This window comes from Stegostoma tigrinum, chromosome 21 (assembly GCF_030684315.1).
Source record: "Stegostoma tigrinum isolate sSteTig4 chromosome 21, sSteTig4.hap1, whole genome shotgun sequence".
Taxonomy (NCBI): domain Eukaryota; kingdom Metazoa; phylum Chordata; class Chondrichthyes; order Orectolobiformes; family Stegostomatidae; genus Stegostoma; species Stegostoma tigrinum.
Genome location: NC_081374.1, coordinates 19,619,733 through 19,636,053, shown reverse-complemented (window position 1 = coordinate 19,636,053; position 16,321 = coordinate 19,619,733). Strand labels below are relative to the sequence as shown.

General features: G+C 40.8%; 1 long non-coding RNA gene across 3 annotated transcripts in view; it reads left to right on the top strand.

Moving 5' to 3' along the window:
• Positions 1-9,253, top strand: part of LOC125462909 (uncharacterized) — a 60,967-nt gene extending 51,714 nt beyond the window's left edge. For 2 of the 3 annotated variants that reach the window (XR_009446991.1, XR_007249725.2), the window contains one exon: positions 8,124-9,253. This is a non-coding gene — a long non-coding RNA (uncharacterized LOC125462909). Of the gene's footprint in view, positions 1-1,655; positions 1,745-8,123 lie in introns of all 3 variants that reach the window. The other variant, XR_007249726.2, reaches the window with a different exon arrangement.
• The last annotated feature ends 7,068 nt before the right edge of the window (positions 9,254-16,321 follow it).

Below are 16,321 nucleotides of genomic sequence, written 5' to 3'. Positions count from 1 at the left end.
TGGGAAGAAAAGTGTTTACACGATTGACTCTAGGAAAAGGATACCATATACTGATGAAAGCGCACCTGAATTTCAGTGTGTGGGTAGGTTATTGTAGTATGCAGTGATTATGTAAAGCATGATGAGAACGGACTGTGATTTCTCCTAGAGGCAAGGAAAAGAAGAATATGATGAAAGGGTTAATATGGATGATTTCTGGAATATTCCACGCAGGACGATTCGGCCAGAAAAGCAGAGCATACATAAAGGAAGATGGCATTGCGCAGCAGCAAATGGCAAAAGAATCACGTTAAAAAAAATGTAGTTCTTGCCCCAGGTAGCTCCAGTTCGGGAATTTAGGTCCTGCGAAGGGTTTATTATTGTCTTCCAGTGGAAATCCCTGTCAGCTGTAAGTTTCTAGTGTGATTTCTGCTTAACCTATAATTTTCAATTTTAGGAAGGATTATTGTCTTTCTCGGCTCTTGGGCCTGCTTCATTGGTTGTCGAGGATGTTAGAATATGATAGCGCAGTGCTCGTGTCTGTCGCATTGCGAGGTAACGTGTGAACAATGTTTAGGTTGATGGTGGACTGTCTGAATAAAGTATGATTAAAGACTAATGATGACTAGGGAGCTCTATTTCAGTATACCAATAGAGTAAATGTGACAGAGCCTGGTGTTAGAAAGTTGTTTACCTTGTTCTCTCTGTCTCGATCTTGGCAAACAGCCAGCTTACTTGTGATAGACTTCCTTGTTGTGCTGCATCATCATGTATATGCCTACCCTCCCATTCCATTGGCTGAAACTAGGCTGCGTGCAGAAGCTCACTTGCGACTGGCTGATAAGCAAGTTATTTGTGAGGAGCTTTACCTGATTAGCTGAGACAGATATTCCTGTTGAAAATTTCACTTTGATTGGCTTTGCTATTTTAACGTTTCTATTATTGGCTGAGTGACTCAATTACCTGGTAAAATTAACAGTAACTGGCTGAACGGAGAGCATTACTTTATTTCCATGTATTTAATGTTTCACTCTTGCATTCTGTAGCTGAAATTCAAAGTTTTCAAATACACCAATAACAATTTATTATTTCTTAGTTCAGTTTCTTAATTGCGTTTTTTGTGGTGGTGGGGTTGATGATATATATTAAATTTGAATGAAAGTATGTAATGCCTTAAGATCCTGCATCACTTTTTGTTTTGTTGGCTGGTATCAATGGAAGTACACTTATTTTGTTTCCAATAAATTTATCAAAGCAGGGCTGCAATATATCGTATGAGACACGAGTGTTTCTGTGGAGTTTTCCATTCTGTGTTAAATTATATTCATTAAAATGTTTTACTAAAGTCCTGGTATTTGGTGTTCAAGCTCCCCTTCAACGTTAAGCAGGTGATAATTAAAATCTTTCGTAAGCTAAGAGACGTGCATTGTCACTGAGTACATTTTTTGGACATCAGATCTAGAACATAGAACATAGAACAGTACAGCGGTCGAATATTCTTTTTTGCTTAGTAATTGCGTCACTGGGTACTGCAGTGTTGATATTCTGGTGCATTAGTGCCTTGGTCTACGCCAATAATCTGTGCCATGTTTGTTGCCCCTCGGTAAGGAGGTATTGAATGGCAGGGTGTTCGGTCACCAGACTAAGACTAACCTGACAATTTTTCACTCATTCAGCTGGAGGCAGCAGACGGTGTTTGAAAACTGAAATCTCTGCTAATTGTTTATTGAGAAGAAAGCCTTCTCTCCCAACCACGGAAACCGAGGTTAGTTCCAGCAGTCCTCTGGCTTCCACTGGTGAAATCGGCACACAATGAAATGAGACCTTTGTGGCTGTTACAGTGTAGTTTGTTGATGGGCACTGGGTTTAATTTGTATTCATTATATGTGTGTGAAGCCTGGCATATGTGATAGGAAGAAGTAGAAAAGTGTAGCACCAAAAATGTATAAATTTATGTGCATGATAACATGAAATTTATTTCATGAGTGGCTATCTTATTACAATCTTCGTATTGCGAACATGTAGGTGCACTGTCACAGTAATCCTGTTTGTATGAAACACGCAATGACCTCATCCAAGTTGGTGCTGCTGGAAATCCAGTTCAATGGAGAGGTGGGTTGGTGTGAATGGACAAATAATATTAGTTAGGGCCTTGGTCAGTTTAGCTAGCTGGTTTTGAAGACCTTTTTCTAAATCTTGAAGCTCCCCACACCGGAAGTCCTAGTTTTCTTGGCTCAGAGTATATTTTCTCTGTTTTTCTGATTGATGAACTCACCTTACAGCACCCCTTTCCATCCCCTTGATGGCCCTACTTCTAATTCAGGTAAAGCTATCAACTTGGTGGATAGGGCCTTCCTTGTGTCCAAGTGACCTACACATGCTTGCTGCAACATATCTGGATATGTCTTCAGTCTGTGTTATTTTATTAGAGTCATTGGGCTGAATCTTATGTTGGCCAAGTGTCAGTTTCACTGCGTTTTTTTTTTAGATTACCTACAGTGTGGAAACAGGCCCTTCGGCCCAACAAGTCCACACCGCCCCTTGAAGCATCCCACCCAAACCCATCCCCATATAACCCACATACCCCTGAACGCTGTGGGCAATTTAGCATGGCCAGTCCACCTAGTCTGCACATCTTTGGACTGTGGGAGGAAACCGGAGCACCCGGAGGAAACCCACGCAGACACGGAGAAAATGTGCAAACTCCATGCAGACGGTCACCCAAGGCTGGAATCGAACCCAGGTCCCTGGCGCTGTGAGACTGCAGTGCTAACCTCTGAGCCCTTATGTGGAGAGTTTCTCTCCATAAAGCCTAGCGAGCTTTCTTGCTGTGTCTTTTCACGTTCCCTTCTAAGTTGGCCATATGTTGCCCCTTCCGTCTAATTTGTAGCCTGTCTTATCAATAGCTGTACCTGGAACAGCTTGTTATTACTGGGATATCCTGGAATGATCCAGCATTCTTGGCACTGGTGCTCTCTTTAAAAGACGGTGTTGTACAAGCAGACTAGCGCTATTGGTCTGGAGTTGCCCTGCCCATTTCCTGTTGTTTACCCCGAATGAGAAGGGAAAATTGGCGCTCTTCTTTGTAGACAGGAGCCTAGAGGTCCTGGATGGGGTGACGTAGAGTTGGACATCTTTTTCCCTAGGCCAAGAGACCAAACTATTCCATCCTGCTGAGGTTGCCCCCTGTTCAGTACAGTCTCAGCCGCTGGGAGGAATGCTGAGAAAGTCTGGACGAGGGTCAGTGACTTTGTCCAATCCACCGGTGCGTGTGTCACTACCTTCTTTCCAATACCTCACATTCACTCTATCTCAGATACTGTACCCACCTCCCACCAAGCTGCCTGCTCTACCACTTTCTCACTGTTGTCTGCAACATCTTCTTTTTAACACACCCCAACCCCTCATTCCACTAACCCTGCTCGCCTTCTGCTTTGCTCAATCACCCTCACCCACATCACTTTTACAGCTGTGGCACCCATGTCCATCTCCCTTAATACCTGACTCTCTCTTATTCCTGGAAGAAAATAGCCCACAATAGGACAATGTCTGAAGGCGGGTGGTGGACTGCCAGGCAGTCAACCCCCCCCCCACCACAACCATCATCACCACTACTTATGAGGAGAAGATCTTGAGTCTGACTAACCGGAGTAGCTCGGAGATAGCAAGAACTGCAGTTGCTGGAGCAGTCAATACAGTGTGGAGCTGGAGGAACACAGCAGGGCAGGCAGCATCAGGAATAGGAAAGTCGATATTTTGGGCAGGACCCTTCATCCTGACTAACCAGGTCCAAGTTTCTACACCGGTATCAGAAGTGGCCTTTGGCTTACTCTGCTGAAGGCTGTCTCCCTTTACTTTACTGTGGCCGGCTGATAACCATGAGAAACTTCCTGGCTTTGTTTCTGCACTACTGTGAACCTGGTATCTCTGGCCGAGAGGGAAAGCAACAAAAAAAGGAAGGCAGTGAAGCTCTGAGCATCTGGCCAGGCTAATGGTGAGTAAGTGCTCAGAGTGCAGGTGAATAAACTAGAGTGTGTGTGTTCCTGAGTGTAATGTCCAAGCTGTACCATTGCAATGATAGTTGGTATTGTGCCCAAGGTACAATATTGCTGCACTTCCTTGTACAGTAAGTGGTACAGAATGTTCTTTTCGGGATGGTAGATGTCAAATGCAAGTGGATATGGTCTGCTTGTGACCAATGGAGCACTCGGTGCCTTGTGTCTAAAGTGAGGTCCTTTAGAGCATATGACAAGTTAAAGTTGCCAGGTACTGAGAATTTCAGGAAAAATGTTGAGAATTCTTGATGAGCACTTCACTTGTGGTGGATGGCGTAGTATATAGCTGCATATCCTTTTGAGGCGAGATCTGCTGTAAATCAGGTTGTTGACAATCTTGCCTAACAAGCAACTCGATCTCCCCTCCACCTCCCACCCCGTTCCGAGAATCTCACTTTAATGTTGTGAACTTAATTTTTAAAAAATACAGCAGTTTGCTCCTGATGCCTGAGAAGTCTCATTAGACCTTTCGTGCAATTCTACCACATTTCTCGCTACTGCCAACCGTTGTAAGATTCTGTCCATTTGTGACCAATATAAGCAGTAAGCTATAACCATGTGACACAGCAGCCAGTCAAGGTTTGGCAAGCTGTGGGGGTTTGCAGCTTGTCCTCATCTAATTTGATACTCCCTTATCCTCCAAACTGTCTCCGCCTACCCGAAACTCTTGGTCATCCTCTGACAAAATACCTTATTAATTCAGCAACTGCTGCTCATTCCCCAGACAAGATTTTCACAACCCTCAATCTCAAACCTAACCCACATTCCTCTTTTCTGAGATCAGTCACTATGTTTTAGTTCTGCTTTCCATGTACCTTGCAGTGGCATTTGGAAGTGGAATTGTTTGTCTGTGCTATTCCTCTGCACATTTCCGGAAACCAACTGTCCAAATTGGTGAAACGTTAATGGAATGCAGCTACAGACTGACAGCCTTTTTTTTTCGAAGTACGTAATTACTATTGCTCAGCTTCTATAGCAACAGATGTGTTAATTCAGAATGCTGTTCCTGCCATTTCTTTTGAATTAAATTAAATTGGAGAATCGGCAGGATTTTAAAAATAAGCTGATTGACATGCTCGCTAACTGGAGTTTGTTAAACCATGTTCTTCCATTTCTGGCTGAACTCTGGGACGTTTTTCCCAAACCACCAAACTATATACTCACTCCCACCCTTCCCCAACCTTGCCTTCTTCCCCATTTGCCTCCCTGCATTCTCTCTCTCTCATCCTCAATCATATATTAAGTTAGAGTTTTCCTCCTTCAACAATGGCCTTCCCTCTATCATAAGGTCAGAACTTGGCTTGTTCATTGCTGATGGTTTAATAATCAATACCATTTATGACACCTCAGAAGCAGTCCATGTCCATATGTATGAGCTGGACAGTATTCAGATTTGGCTGAGACACAAGTACGAGGCAGCAACATTTCCAATGAGAGAATCTAACCATCACCCTTTGACTTTCAATGGCATTATCATTACTCAATTTCTGAGTATGAACTCTGGTCATCATTGACCAGAAACTAAGTTGGCTTAGCCATAAAATTGGAGGGGCTACAAGAGCTGGCCAGTGGCCAGGATTCCTGGCAGACAGCAACTCATTTCCTGACTCTCCAATTCCTCTCCAACAGCTACAAGGCACAAGTCAGCAATGTGGTGGAATACTTCCCACTTGCCTGGCTGAATGCAGTTCTTATTCAAGAAGTTTGATTAATCCAGGGCAAAGCAGCTCTCTTGGCACCATATCCACAAACATTCACTTTCTGCACTACTGGCACTCAGTAGCAGTTTAGCATCAACAAATGTACTGCAGAAATTCACCAAGGCTCCTTAGACCGCACCTTCCAAACCCATGCCCACTGCCATCTTGAAGGGCAAGCTCAGATACATGGAAATGTTACCATCTGCAAGCACCCCTCCAATCCACACACCTTCCTGACTTGAAAATACACCACTGTTCAGTGTCACTGGGTCAAAATCCTGGAACTCACTTCATACCAGCATTATAGGTGTACTTACACCAAATGGATGGCCGCTCACCGCCACCTTCTCAAAGGGCCATTAGAGATGGGAAATAAATGCTGGCCCAACTAGTGAAGTCCAAGTTCCCTGTATGATTTTTTTTTGTTTGTTTAAATGATAACTGTTAGTAAACAAATAGGGAATATTTTTTAAAAAGCCATGAACTGTAAATACCAAAGTCCAGAATTGAGTGGTATCTGTGCAAATGCACAAACCGCTCAAAACAAATTTGCAGAATTGGAAGCAACATGGTTGTGAGAATGTAGCTCACGTGGTTGTGAGAAGTTGCCTCATGTATGAATGGAGTTTTGAACGAGATATCTCTCGCTCTAATATTTTTGGGAGACTTCTGGATAAGATGGTAGGGTTAACAAAGGATTTTCACTGTGCCAGAAAAAATGTTCTGAATGTTGTGGTAAGACAAAATCCAAACGTCTTCAGATAAGTAGGAAGGGAAATGTTGTAAATGTTGACTGATTAGTGTTAGAGATGAAGTCTTTCAGATATGCAGGAATACACTTTACTATTTACAATTGGGTGATTTTAATCATACAAATATCGATTTGATATGTTCAAAGAAGAAAGCATATTTTGTAGCACACCCATACATAGTTTGCAGTTTTAAATTTAGCAAGTGACAAAGTGAGACCAGCAAACTGATTGGGATATAGTGATAAAACATAATGTTTTAATGTCATTAATCATGAATAGTACAAAAATTTTGGCACTTCATGCGATTGACCTTCATAATTGTATTGCTTCATTTCATAATTTAGAAGCTTTCTGTAGATCAGGGTCATTTGAAGATTATCAAACTCTTTTTAAATGTTTCAGTCAGCTTAATCTGTTTCTGTGATAATGGGAACTGCAGATGCTGGAGAATCCAAGATAATAAAATGTGAGGCTGGATGAACACAGCAGGCCCAGCAGCATCTCGGGAGCACAAGCTGACGTTTCGGGCCTAGACCCTTCATCAGATGAAGGGTCTAGGCCCGAAACGCCAGCCTTCGTGCTCCTGAGATGCTGCTCGGCCTGCTGTGTTCATCCAGCCTCACATTTTATTATCTTAATCTGTTTCTGTTGATTGGTGTGAATAACAAGGTGTGCGGGCAGCATATTTTAACGCTATTTGGAGCCGATTTTGGCGATACTTGAGAGTATCTTGGTGAAGATGATTTGAGGAATCCAAATTAAATATTGCAAATAATAAATATGAAGAAAATTCACTGGGTGTCTTAAACAGCAAAATAAAATGTTGGGATGGAATAAATAGTTTCTTTTTTCTCTCTGGCTACTTTGCTTTTAATAATTGAAGTTACATTTAACATGCTCATTAATCAAATAATGAGGTGACAGTTGGTACAAGATTTTTATTTCCTTTATGGGCACTTATTAACCGGCAGCTTAGGGGCATTTTCTGATTGTTAAAAGACTTTCTGTTAAGCATAAGCACTTTCCATACGTGTTCATTTCTAGCATAAATTTTCATGTAGACATGAGTTGATACCAGTGGATAAGTATTTTGCCAAGAGAATTACCTCTTGGCTTTATTAGAGGGACATTAAAATTCATACCTATAAAATAGGCAAGTATTTGCCCGAAATTGTATTGTTGAGACAAATAAAATATGCTGAGCAATTTTGGACATGAGCTCTTCTTTGATTGTTGCTTGGTAAATAATGCTGGTCTTCCAGTACTTAAGAGCGCAATGTATTTTGATCTAACTGTGCATGACTCTGCATATGAATTGGCCTAACTTTGAGCGCATGTGTCAGCTCTTCTATTTTCATTTAAGGATCACAGCTTATAATAATGGTTTCTTGATTAAGAATACAGCTATACTAACTGAGGCACATTGATAAATAAAGAAGAAATTGCTTCTGTTTCCTTTGTCTAAAAGTTGTGGCTGTGGCCGTGGTATAACATGCCTTTTGCACCCCATAGTTTAGAATTCTAGATTCCTACGTTACAACAGTGGCTTTACTTCAAAATTATGCATTGGGTGTTAAGTGCTTTGGAACATTCAGTGGAAGTGAAAGAGGCTATATAACACAAGTTTTTCTTTCTAGATTGTCAGAAGTGGAGCATTGAAAAAAGGCTGAATGCAACCAGACGAGGAACACTCTTCATCTAGAAGTAGTCCAACCCATCTTTAAATGGGTTTACTTATGATTAAACCTTACCAAGTGCTATCAGAACAAAAGGTAATGGAGATAATGCCCTAAGCATCAATGCAATTGAACTATATCAATGGATTTTCTTTTTTAATAAGGTAAAAGTATGCTGCCTGCAGTTATTCTCAAGATTCAAGCAGAGTGAAACACATAAATTAAAATGACTCTTTGTGTTAACAAGGTAAATTATTGTGATATAGCAATTAAAAAAGTATAGGAACTGTTTGGGAATATCTTAACTGTTCCTCTATCCATAGCTGGTTTTATGCAGACTTGGACCATACATTGTTTGTGATTGACTCTCTTGTTCAGTGTTTTTCTTACTGTGTCAAAAAAAACCCTGAAATTTACTTCCAGAATGAGGTTCTGTGTGCACAAAAGGGACTGGAAGGAGACTACCCATCTCATAAAGCTAATTGGGTTTTATATTGACTGTAGGATTCTTACATTTGCCTGTATGCGGTAGTACTGTAAAAGTTTTTAAATGATTTTACAGCCTGAAACAAAAGCAGCGTATGAGTTGGGAGCAAAAAGCTTTTTTAAAGAAAATGTTTTTAATACGGCATCAAATGTACAGAACTCCAGTTGGTTTACATTACAAGGTTTTAGTTTAAATGGAGCACAAGTGCATATACACATATTACCTGTTGTAACAGAATACTTTGTACATGTCAAATTAAAGTGTAAAAATTTTTATTGATTTTTTTTCCTGGCTCTGAATCATGTTTATTGAAGGAAAAATTGACAGGAGATAGTTCATGAAAGTCATTAATACTGTGGTTATATTAACTGTTAAGGCCATTAATGTGGCTGCTTCAGTTATGTAAGAGATTAGCTAGATGGCTAGTGTGTGGTTCAGAATAATGCCAACAGCAAGGGTCTCATTGAGTGTGGTAACATATAGAAACATTCATAATCACAAAGGAAGTAGATAAGATAGAAGCAGGAAGATTGTTTCCACTAGCAGATGAAACTAGAACCAGGCACCATAGCCTCAAAATAAGGGGGAGCAGATTTAACATGGACTTGAGGGAATTTCTTCACTTGAAATGCTGTGAATTTGTGGAATTCCCTGCCCAGTGAAGCAGTAGAGGCTACCTCGTTGAATATTTTTAAGGCAAAGGTAAATTTTTGAACAGTAAAAGAATTAAGGGTTATGGTGAGTGGGCAATTTCAGTGGAGCTGAGTCCACGAAAAGATCAGCCAAGCAAAGGGTTTTTTAGATGTAGTCACTGTGACCAATTGTGACATTATGAAGGGAACTTCAAATCACTGATCAGTTTCTTTCAGTAGAGTCATAAAGATGTACATCACAGAAACAGACCATTTGGTCCAAATTGTCCATGCTTCCAGGTATGCTAATACATCTAGTTCCATTTGCCAGCATTTGGCCCACATCTGTCTAAATCCATCCTATTCACATAACTGCCCAGATGCCTTTTAAATGTTGTCGTTGTACCAGCCTCTTCCACTTCTTCTGACAGCTCATTCCATACATGCACCACCCTCTGTGTGAAGAAGTTGCCCCTTGAGCCACTTTTAAATCTTTCCCCACCTACGCCCTCTAGTTTTGAACTCCCGCACCCTGGGGAAAAGACTTTACCTATTTACCCTATCCATGCCCCTCATGATTTTATAAACCTCATTAAGGGGTCACCCCTCAGCCTTTGACGCTTTATCGAAAATAGCCTCAGCCTATTCAGCCTCTCCCTATCGCTTCAACCCTCCAACCCTGGTGACATTCTTGTAAATCTTTTCTGAAACCTTTCAATTTTCCCACTGTCCTATAGCAGGGAGACCAGAATTGCATGCGACATTCCAATAGCGGCCTAACCAATGTCCTGTACAGCCACATGACCTCCTAACTCCAATACTCAATGCACTGACCAATAAAGATAAGTATACGAAATGCCACCTTCACTATCCTATGTACCTGCGACTCCACTTTCAAGGAACTATGAACCTACACTTCAAGGTCTCTTTATTTAGCAACACTCCCCAGGACCTTACCATTAAGCATATAGGCACTGCCCTGATTTGCCTTCCCAAAATGCAGCACCTCACATTTCTCTAAACTAAACTCCATCTGCAACTCCTCAGCCTGTTGGCCCATCTGATCAATATTCTGTTGTACTCTGATGTAACCTTCTTTGCTGTTCACAATACTACCTTTCTGCTGTCATCTGCAAACTTACGAACCATAACTCCTACGTTCATATCCGAATCATTTATGTAAATGATGATGAAAAGCAGATCCTTGTGATATACCACTTGTCACAAGCCTCCAGTGTGAAAAGCAACCCTGCACCACCATCTCTCTTCTGCTTTCAAGTTGGTTCTATATCCAACTAGCTAGTTCTCCCTGTATTCCGTGTGATTTAACCTTGCTCACCAGTCTACCATGAAAAGCATTGCCAAATGCCTTACTGAAGTCCACATAGATCAGGTCCACCGCTTGTATCAGTCCTTTCTGTTACTTCTTCAAAAAACTCACTCAAATTAGTAATACATTGACATGCTATCCTAAGTTATATGCAAACCCTGGAGTGGTTCTTGAACCCGTAATCTTCTGATTCAACGCATGAACCCAAACTAGTCAATCTTAATGAGCAGCAAAGAGAAAGAACAATGGGTGATTTGAAAGATGGGAGGGTTGGGGACCTTGAAGGAGTTAAAGGGTGGAAGAAGAAATTTCATGCAAAAATCTTTGAGAAGTTGCTCTTGGTCACTCTCTCTGGTAAATGTATATTGGTGCACATCTGTTTGTCTGTAATTATTTCATGTTTTTCAGGTTTCTCTTTGTGTGTGTGTGTGCGCGTGTGTAGAGAGAGAGAAAGTGACTCCTTCGCAGATCTGTGTGTGTCCTTCCTTGAACTCCATCCTGGAATTCCTCCATTTAGACATCAATGTAATATCTACCTTAGGCTGCCCCTCCTCTCTATGGCATATTTCTCCTTTGAGCCACTTCTAAAGGCCACCTCTTGATGGAGCATCTGGTCACCTGAATAATTCTTTCTTATGTGGCTCTGCAAATTTCATTGTTGTCCCTGTGTACAGGTTAAAATGTTTTACTTCATGAAATGTTCTATGTAAATATAGATTTTAAATTCCCATGAGGAAATAAATTACATTTTTCAAAGCTTCCTGTTTGTAGCATTGGTGGTGTGGACTATTGCCAAAGGGTTAAAACTGATTTGAGATATTCCTTCTCATCCTGACTTCATCCTGGCCTTGTCACTGCCCAACATTGTCCTAGTTGATATAAGTTGACCAATTCTTGACTCTGAACTAATACTTTGAATAAAAAGTTATTATTTATTTCTTCATTCATGTCTTTTAGCGTTGTCATGATTAGAAAGTCCAGTTTCCTGTGAGTTACACAGCGTCAGTGTAGGGTTAGAGTTCAGATGTTTAATTTGAATGATGAATTACAACATTGACTTCTTTAATTATTACATTTAGTAATTGTTTTGTTTTATGCTGTTGTGTTACTGTTTAGCTACTTTCCTGTTATTTACTCTTCTAAAGCCTATTAATTTGATGGATTGTAATGATTGCAATCTTTTCCCCAGAATTAGGCAACAATGTTTCTTGATCTTTCAAAATAAATTATGGCTGAATTTTATTAAGTTCAAAAGCATACCTTCACATCTGACAAGTTTTTGAGATCGTCTTTTAACCGTACAAAACAGTTTGCTGCTTTTTTGAATTTTAAATTAACATTTTAACCATCAACTGTCAAGTGTCTGTGGTTTTCTTTTTAGTTCTTGTTCAACAGTAGGTGAGGATTCTCTCCCCATAGGGCTGTTGAGGTCAGTTCAGTTGTAAATTTCAAAACTGAGATTGATGGATGCTTGTTGAGCAATGGGTATTAAGGGATATGGAAACAACAAGATTGAATGGATTTGAGATACAGATTAGCCAGGATCTAATATGGTGGAACACGCTTGACGGTGGAATTCTTACTTTCATCTCCCTGGCTGACCTTGAAACTGTATGCTTTGTGGAATTAAACAGCAAGATGTTTTGAGATTGCTGAGTTTTGGGAAACAAAAGTGATTTGAAATAACATGATTAATTCTGCAATCCCATGTTGTCACTTGAAAGGCTGAGTTTTGTTTTATTCATTCAGGGGATGAGGACATCGCTGGCTAGGCAGCAGATATTGCCCATCCCCAATTGCCCAGAGGACAGTTAAGAGTCAGCCGTGTTGCTGTGGGTCTGGAGTCACATAAAGGCCAGCCCCAGGTGAGGATGGCAGTTGCCTTCCCTAAAGGATATTAATGAACCAGATGGATTTTTCCTAACAGTCGACATGGTTTTGTGGTCATCATTAAACTCTGAATCCCAGATTTTTATTGAATTCACCTTTACACCATCTGCCAGAGCGGGATATGAACTGAGGTCCCCACGACATTACCTGGGTCTCTAGATTAATAATCCAGTGGTAATATCACGAGGCCATGACTTCCCCTGTCTGAAAATGAAAGAATTAGACTTTGTCACCTGACCCAAACTGAGAGTGAGGTTGGTATTTGCCAGATTACCCCTGAGCTCTTCAGGTCTTCATAATCTTGGTTGGACAGAATTCAGCCCCATTTTATGAGCATTATGTTGTTGAGCACAAGAGAAATATTACCAAAGCTTGACACAAGGCTTCCCAAAGTGGAACCTAGCCCCCAGAGTGGGCTCACAAACTTAAAGTTTGGGGTCATGAGCTCTGAGGCAGTAACAGCTGCCACAGAGATCAGACCAACTTACAAAGCTCTACATCTTCGGGCAGTTATCACTCTGATCCAGACAATTGCCAAGCCTCAAGCTGGGATCACAGGAAAAATGTCTGGGACATTGTTTTGTCTTAATTGTGGAGCTGGGTGAACACAGCAGGCCAAGCAGCATCTTAGGAGCACAAAAGCTGACGTTTTGGGCCTAGACCCTTCATCAGAAAAGGGGGATGGGGAGAGGATTCTGAAATAAATAGGGATAGAGGGGGTGGTGGACCAAAGATGAATGGAGGAGAAGATAGGTACAGAGGGGAGTATGGGTGGGGAGGTAGGGAGGGGATAGGTAAGTCCGGGAAGACGGACAGGTCAAGGGGGCAGGATGAGGTTAATGGGTAGAAAATGGGGGTGCGGCTTGAGGTGGGAGGAGGGGATAGGTGAGAGGACGAACAGTCTAGGCAGGCTGGGTTGAGCTGGGCTGGTTTTTTTCCTCCTCTCCACCTATCTTCTCCTCTATCCACCTTCAATTCGTCTTCCCCTCTCTCCCTAATTTATTCCAGAATCCTCTCCCTATCCCCCTTTTCTGATGAAGGGTCTTGGCCTGAAACGTCAGCTTTTGTGCTCCTAAGATGCTGCTTGGCCTGCTGTGTTCATCCGGCTCCACACTTTCTTATCTCGGATTCTCCAGCATCTGCAGTTACTGTTTATCCTTGTCTTAATTGGTTTAGTTTGTCGAGATTGGAAGCACATTGTATGAGGTGACTTTTGGCAGCTATTTCTTTTATTTGCTCATGGCATGTGAGCACTGCTGGCTAGGCCAGCATTTATTACCCATCCCTCATTGCCTAGGGGACAGTGAAGGGCCAACCTCATTGCTGTGGGTCGCATGAGGCCAGACCAGGTAGAGGTGGCAGATTTCCTTCCCCAATTGGCGTTAGTGAACCAGATGAGTTGTTAATGATAGTTAGCAATGGTTACATGTTTACCATGACGCCAGCTTTCTTATCCCAGATTTTTACACAATTCAAATTGCACCATGCACTGTGTGGCAATTTGAACCCATGTCTGCAGAATGTTAGCTTAAAGATCTAACTGCCTAGTATAATTTTATTAATCAGCTAAGTTGCCTATGTAAATATTTTTTTCCTTGCCATACAAAGAACTATAGAACATAGACCATTACAGCACAGTACAGGCCCTTCGGCCCTCGATGTTGTGCCGACCTGTCATAATGATCTGAAGCCCATCTAACCTACTCTATTCCTACAGTGGAAAAGTGCAACAAAAATGATACTGTGCAATTTTTCTACATTACTTTGTGCTCAAGCAAAACATATTTTAGAAAGTTGCTTCAAGAGATTAAGTAGATCAGAGCAAAATGATATGATTGTGTAAGGTGGAATTAACATTGTGATGGAGGGTTTGAGTTATAGGTCGTTCTGCTATAATGCGTGTTTTGTTAGTGCGAAATGGCTGTAATGCGATTGATGAATAGTGGACAAGGTTTGCGGGGGTGGTAACGTGAATTTTCTCCTTACAGTTAAGGTGATTTTCTATAGTGTGATTTCCTATAATGCGAGGTCACAGGAGAATGCAACTGTCACGTTATAGAACTACCTGTATAAATATAGGCTGGGACCTTTTTCACTGGAGGTTCTTAATACCTACAGAGGTACATAAAATCATGAGGAGTATAGGTAAGGTGAATAGCAGAGTTCAAAACTAGGGTGCATATTTTTAAGGTGACAGGAAAAAGTTTTTAAAAAGGGCATTAGCGGCAACTTTTTTTGTTTTGCAGTGTGGTTCATGTCTGGAATGATCTGTCAGAGTATGATGGATGTAGGTACAGTTACAATATTTAAAAGATGGAAAGGTTTGGAGGGTGATGAACCAAGTGCAGGCACAGGGGACTAGTTTAGTTTGGGAACATAGTCAGCGAGAACAAGTTGGATTGAAAAGTCTTTTTCCCAGGCTGTGTGACTCTTTGTCAACTGTTCACCCAACAAATATGAACTTTTCTACTCCGCTTTATCCTTACACCATATATATTTTTGCGTTCTTTACAGTTTTCTCTTAACTTGCGTCCTTATAATTTGATGAATGAAACTTTTTTTCATGCTTGTGAATCTTCCATTTGTCTGTTAATGAACGTGACCTTGGTATTGGTGGCAAAGAAAGGTACTTGCCATTGACTTTCAAGAAATCTGCCCAGAGTTCGAGCATCTTCTGTGATAGGAAGCTCCCACTACGTGACATCACTTTAAATCTGGCCCCAAGGGAGGAAGTGTTCAGCTGTGTATTCAGTGATTTCGACAAGCGGGTTAGACAGTCAATCAAATTCCTATATTCATGTATGGCAAGGCAAGTGCTTAAAAATAATCACTTTTTTTTTCTGTTTAAACTTTTAGAAATAAATTAAGGTGACTATTAAGGTGAAACATTAAAATAATATAGACTATTTAGATGCGGAACTTTTCTTATAGAACAGAATGACTTAAACTGTTCTACTAAAAATAATTTTGAGATTGAATGCTTGGGAAATATATATACAAAAGCAGAGACCTCAAACACTAAATATATATGTCACTAAATATAATTGTTGTACCCCTGAATACCAGACTTGAATAAATTTGGAACTAATTCTCAATTTTCTCTTATTTGTTCTTGGGGTGTCACAGTCAGCAAATACTATCCATCCCTAAAAGTAGTGAATTTACTTTTTGACCTGCTGAGGGCTATAATATAGATACTTCCACAGACCTGTCAAGGGAGTTCCAGGATTTTTACACAGCAGTAATAAAGAAACGGTGCTTTTTTTTTCCAAAACAGGATTTTGGGTGCCAAAATTAGGAAGTTTGCGTGTTTTAATGTGCCAGTTGCCCTTGCCTTCTGTATACAGCTAGTTCTCCTATAAGGCAGTAGTTGTGTTCTTGTGTGACCTCATGCTATAGAAAATTGCACTATTGAAAATTGCCATAGAAAATCACATTGTAGGGGAATTGCTGCATCCGTACAGCGGAAAGTTCATGTTATCCAAACAGTGTCTAATATTCAATAATTGCATTACAGCCAATTTACATTAATGAAACAGGTGTTACAGCAGAACTACCTGTATTAGAGGGCACAGATTTGGAAGGTGCTGTTTTTAAAAAAAAGTTTGGTGAGTAACTTAAGTGCATCCTATTGATGTACACTTTACAGCCGCTGTGTACGGTAGTGGATAGAATGAAAGTTTGTGATCAGTGATCTTGTAAGCATGTTGCTTAGCCCTGAATGAAGTTAAGTTTCATGATTGTTAGAACTGAATTCATCTTTGCAAATGAAGGGTATTTCATCACAATCCTAACTTGTGCCATTTTAGATAGTGGATTA